This window comes from Melozone crissalis, unplaced genomic scaffold, assembly GCF_028551555.1.
Source record: "Melozone crissalis strain CALT ecotype California unplaced genomic scaffold, PUWL_Pcris_2 ptg000013l_1, whole genome shotgun sequence".
Taxonomy (NCBI): Eukaryota; Metazoa; Chordata; class Aves; order Passeriformes; family Passerellidae; genus Melozone; species Melozone crissalis.
This window is the reverse complement of record NW_026535791.1, coordinates 47,242,579-47,248,578: the sequence shown is the minus strand read 5'-3', so window position 1 is coordinate 47,248,578 and position 6,000 is coordinate 47,242,579.

The window sequence follows — 6,000 nt, the reverse complement described above, 5'->3', positions numbered from 1 at the left end:
TACCCACACTGCTCTTCCTGAAGTGCAAAGAGATGCATCAGAGATGGGTACCAACTTTATTGCCATGCACCCTACAGCAGAAAAACACCAATATTATAAAAAAAAGAAATATTATCTCACAGCATTCAGCTGACTTGGTGATGCCCCAGACAATGACTCGTGCACTTGAGCTGTTTCCTCCATCAAATGACCCAGCCTGGCCTTAGGAGCAGCATGTGCTGATGGCACCAGTGAAGGTCACCAAGCAAATCCACACAATAAAAAAGACTGGCAGCTTTATCTTTCACAGCATAAGGAGCCAAGTACCATGCAGAGGCAATGTTTATTCAGGTCATGCCTTCTCTCTCTGTGGATTCAAACCAGAAAATTTAAAACCTGAATACATGCCCCAAAAGATGAGTACATTTTTCCTCTCATATAATCATGGAAAATAAAATTCCAGCCTTAGCTGGAGAAGAGCTCTAACACTGTGGAGTTATGCTGGCAAGAAGTCCCTCTTCTTGCTCCCTGCTCCTTGCCCTAGTCACCTTTTGGGCATTTCTATTCCATTTGCTGTCTCCACTACCATATTTTAAAGTGTGTGGTCCTGTAATAATGCAAGTTCCATTCCTGCACAGCCAACACACAAAGCTGATTAATTCAGCCTTTCTGAAATTACGCACACTGCAACAATATAGTGTTTCACCCCTTAAATAGTGTTTTAGAAAAAGGTCACACTACATTCTCCCATCAACAGTACTTTAGTAACTCTGAAAAAAACTCCACACCCACAGAAAATGTCAGGGGTCTCATCCAAGTGCCCTGAGCTTACAAGCCTGAGTTTAAAAATGAACTTGTACCTGAACAGTTGTCAGTGCTTTAAGTAGTTACATTTATTATTTAAGGTTCAGCACAATTCAAGTTGTTTTTTACTAAGAGAATAGAGAACAGCCACAACAGAGAAAGAAAAAGAAAAAGAAAAAGAAAAAGAAAAGAAAAGAAAAGAAAAGAAAAGAAAAGAAAAGAAAAGAAAAGAAAAGAAAAGAAAAGAAAAGAAAAGAAAAGAAAAGAAAAGAAGGCAGGGGAAAAACAAGGTTCCCTCGGTGCCAACTCAGTTTTTGGGACTACCTTCCAGACTACAGGCACAACCTATGCTACCAGGGCATGGAGGATGGTGGTCCAAACAGCCAAATGAAATCTCTCCCCTTTGTCTCCTCTCTTCCCCTTGGCTCATCCCATCTGCAAGCCTTGGGCTGCACTCTCAAACTCAGTGTTCCCCTTGTCACCCTGACCTCTCTGTGCTGGCGGCTGGGAAGGCACAGGGACCATACCTGACTCATGATGTTTTTGTGCACAGCCACAGCATCACTGCCTCAGTGAGATGACAAAGTTATTATAGCAAACAGATTCACTAGAAAAGTGACTTATTTACAACTTTAAAATATATACAAAAAGGACAATAACGAGCCTACTTAGTGATCATGAAACAGATTTGATGCCATTTAATTACTGCACCTGTATGAAAAGGCAGAAGGAAAAATATAATTAAACTCCAGAATTAGAAAGAACAGGAAAAACAGTCTAATAATAGCTACTTCACCAATAAACATAAAGGTTATAAGTGGAATCCCCAGAATTTCAAAGTCAAAATATATTTGTAAAAGTGAAAAGGTTAGAAGGCAGAAAAATAATAATCAGGCAGCAAAAGGTAAATAATCCATTAATCATGCACATCTGCCGAAGCGACTGAGCGAGCAGGATGCGGGAGCTGCGGGGCGGGATGCTCGGGCCGCGGAGCAGCGGGGGCGGGGCTCGGCAGCACCGAGCGCGTACAGCGCATCCAGCGCATCCCAGCGCCCCCAGCGCATCCAGAGCATCCACAGCATCCCGCACACCCAGCGCATCCAGCGCATCCACAGCATCCCGCACACCCAGCGCACCCAGCGCGTACAGTGCATCCAGTGCATCAAGTGCATCCAGAGCATCCCGCACATCCCAGCGCACCCAGCGCATCCCAGCGCACCCAGCGCGTACAGTGCATCCAGCGCACCCAGCGCATCCCAGCGCACCGAGCGCTCCCAGAGCACTCAGCACACCCAGCGCTCCCAGAGCTTCCAGTACCCCCAGGGCTCCCAGCGCATCCCGCGCATCCAGCGCTCCCAGCGAATCCAGCGCACCCAGCGCACCCAGAGCACCCAGCGCACCCTGCACATCCAGCGCTCCCACCATACTCAGCACACCCAGCGCTCCCAGGGCACCCAGAGCTCCCAGCGCCTCCAGCGCCCCCAAGCCATCCCGCGCATCCCGCGCACCCAGCATATCCAGCACACCCAGCGCCCCCAGCCCGGCCCCGGCAGCGCCGGCAGCACCGCCTGCCAGCGGGAGAGAAGCAGAGCCATCAGGAGCAGGCGCTAGGAGCGGCTCCAGTGGGAATTGCTGCGCTTACAGGGGAGAAGCACATGGTAACAGGCAAAACTCGGCTGGATGTGGCTGGACAGATGCCTGTGGAAAATCACGAGTGATGCAATGGAGAAGGCTGCAGGCAGAGTGTTAGACAGCCTTTAACCACAGCTTCACTCTGCCACTCAACTCCTTCAGCCTCCTTCCTGCAAAAACAATTTCTGTCATGCATGAAAAAGAAGAGTGTTGTCTTTTCACTGAGGTTGGCAGCTTGCTGCATTTCCTTTGGATACATTGGGGTTTAGGTCTGTAAAACCCATTAATGTCCCGTGACACCCTGTGCAGAATGGTGCCAATGGGGAAATCCTTTCAGAACCATGAAGGAAAAGACTCCACGCTGCTTCATGCCTGAGCAGAGCATTGTCTGGCCCCACAGCACAGGGATGGGCACAAAAATGGAGCTCCCACACACCTCACTTCCCACATCTGGGAACAGCTGCTGCCCTGGTACCCACATTATTGCATCCCTGAGCAGTGACCTCCAGGGTTATGTGTCTGTTGAGGACTCTATTGAGATTTGAGATGTTGTTGAAATGAAAGCCACTTTGTCTTACTCTGCTCTGAAGCAGGAGGTGTTCTAATGTGGGTGGATCTTTTGGTCACTCTTCCCTGGTGTCACTCCTGAAGCAGTCCTGAGGTTGTGAAGGAACATTTGTTACCTGATCACTTGAATAACTCCATGCCTTGGCCCAAGGTATGGAATTGCTGTGATGCTCATCTTGTTTTGTGCTTGGGTGCTTTCCCTGGCAGCCCAACCAACTGTGACACACCCTGCTCTGAGGAGGTTTGCAGATCATGTGTTTCACTTTTGGATGTCAGAAGGGATGAGATACCACCACAAGCAGGGACCTACTGATGCAGCAGGGCAGGAAAAATGTTGCCAAAAAGGTTGGTCTTGAACAAGGATTGAAATCAGGTAATTCCTGTAAGATCTTGCTCACTAGGTCTTAGAGAATAATGCCTTTGCACGAATTAGAGCACATTTACAAAAAGTACTTTCTTGTGCCCATTTTTGGTCCAAACTCACAGTAAGAAGGCTGATCCTTTCACAGAATTGCAATGCTGAGGTGCATAGAGGAGCCTGGTTTAGCAAAGCTTACATGGAAAAGCATTATGATTTTACAGTACTTTGAAAACCACCATGGAGATTTTTCTCAGAGAAAGGTAAAGATCTGGACTTGGGAAGCAAAGGTCTTTGGTGCAAGAGCACACTTTGGCAAGTGGTGTTTTTTCCTGCAGAAAATAGCTCCTTTGAGTAGTCTAAGCAATGCAGAATAAAATATTTTTCATGAAAATTCTCTGGACTCTTGAAATGTAAAAATGTGAAGCTGAGTTTCATGCAAGTTATTGGGCTGAAAATGTGCACAGGGAGCCATTGGGAACCATTTGAAGGAACATTTTGAGCTTAGACTATAAAATAAACAAAGAGGAAATAGGTTTGTTTCTTGAGGAAGAAGGAATTTAGTAGTTGTCCTGTAATTCTAACTGTACACACGAGCTCCTGGACAGAACCGCTCCACTGCAAGAACCCATACCACACTACTCAAAGGCCCACAGAAATATATATATATTTTTTTTTAAAGAAACTTTTTTAAAAATACTTTAAAGTCCAAGCTTTTTGGTGTTTGGACTAAGAAGCCTGAAAGTGTATCAAATTAATTGATGACTGCTAATTTAGATCCCTCTATAGCACACAGACATGTTTGTTCTCAGTCTAGCTCCTGGATATTCTTCCTATCAATGCTTAAGGCAAATCTTATTATTGAATTGAAAGCTGAAAAGAAGCTTCATTTTTATCTAACAAATTAAAAAAAAATATGTAACCAGGAGGTACCTCAATTTATCTGCATTCCACCTTCAGTTGCAAGCAAGTCTTAATTAAATAGTCACCTTAATTCAGATGACATTAGAGAAATGATTTAGAAAAAAATAGTTCAGATGATTTAGAACAAAGAAGCTTGCCTAATTCAAGGGGTTGATGTAGAAACTGTAATAAATAAATTAATTTTTAAAAAGCAAGCCCACTACCTTGAAAGTAAGATTGATTTTCCTCTGTTTTAGCATTGCTTTACTAAGCTGGTCCTCCTTTCCAGAGAGGTGGTTATTGGAGGTTATTGTTAATTACTAGTTTTAAAATATTTTAAATTGAAGATTCAGAATTTAGAAAATCCATACTCTACTCAAAATACAGCTGGATCATGGAGACCTCAGAAACAGCTATGCTAAAAATGTCATTGCTACAAAGCCAAAGGGGAACATTTGATGCTCCCCTCTGCTGTAGGGTGACAAAGTTGCTACAGTGACCATGGCAAAAAGGGGCTGATAAACTGCAACAGCTGGGGTTTTCCTGCAACATTCAGATGGCAGCTTCACACACTGCTCCTGGGCTGGAAGCAGCAAAGTAGGACAGTGTGCATTTGATGTGCATGTGTGTTCCCCTTCTCACCAAAGTAATAGAAAAATATGTGCTGAACCAATGTAAGAGCAGATTCTGCTCTTCATTGAAAAATTCATTCAAATATAGGAAAGCTCAACACAAGCAATGTAACATGGAGAAATATTTTTTTTCCATTTTCAAAAACTTGGAAGATCACTTGTCATAGACAGTTCATATGATTAATATCAGTGTAGCAGAAACTTGTTACTAGTACTCAGCCACTACCATTTCATATTTAACAATAATTCCTAAGCCTACTTCTCTACCTGTGAAAACACAGCAAGTCTCTTCTTGTAGCTCTGGTAACCTCTTCTGGATCCATTAACTTTGCCCACTTCCCCATCACTTCTCCCCAGGTCCTTTGCCTCTGATGCAAATAATTCCCAGTGGAAGATGCCCTATGATCAAAACCAGCTTTTAAGCCCTGAATAAGGGCCCATGCAAATGAGATGCTCAGCTACATAAATCCAACCAGTAAAATAATGTCGTGGAAACAGACCCCCATAACCTGCCTTTGCTTTCACCCACCACTTGTCAGACATGATCATAACAATAGCAAATTAACTTTAGGGGAAAAAACACCCTGACAGGGCAAAGATACTTGGGCAATATTCAAATGAACCACTTAACCTTTTGGAACTAAAAGCTTCCTGCAATAATGACACATTAGTCATTAACTCAATATGTGCTTTGTTAAATATTAGACAAGAGCTCACATTCAATTTAGCTCTCACATATACTCAGCAACAAAGAGCCATCTGTGCTGACTACAATCTCCAGGATGGGAAGTGTGCTGTGAATGGCACTCCAGCCTAGTAAAACGTGTACTGGGGAAAGTACACAGCAGCCAGTACAGCAGGGGAAAAGGTGATCCAGAAAGGAGAATAATCCTCTTCATGAGGCTTCTCTCACTCCTCAGTGCTACTGATCCTGTGCAAGCACAGAGGAGAACTGAAATAAAGGAGCTGCATGCAGCTGCTGGGCAAGCAAGGAAAAAGCCCTGCCCAAAGCAGGGCCCTGCCTGTGACAGCCCCAGGGCTTCCCCAACGGGCTGCATCACCTCATTCCTTACACTGGCAGCTGCCATCCACCAGGTCACTGGATGGCACAAGCATCATACCAGA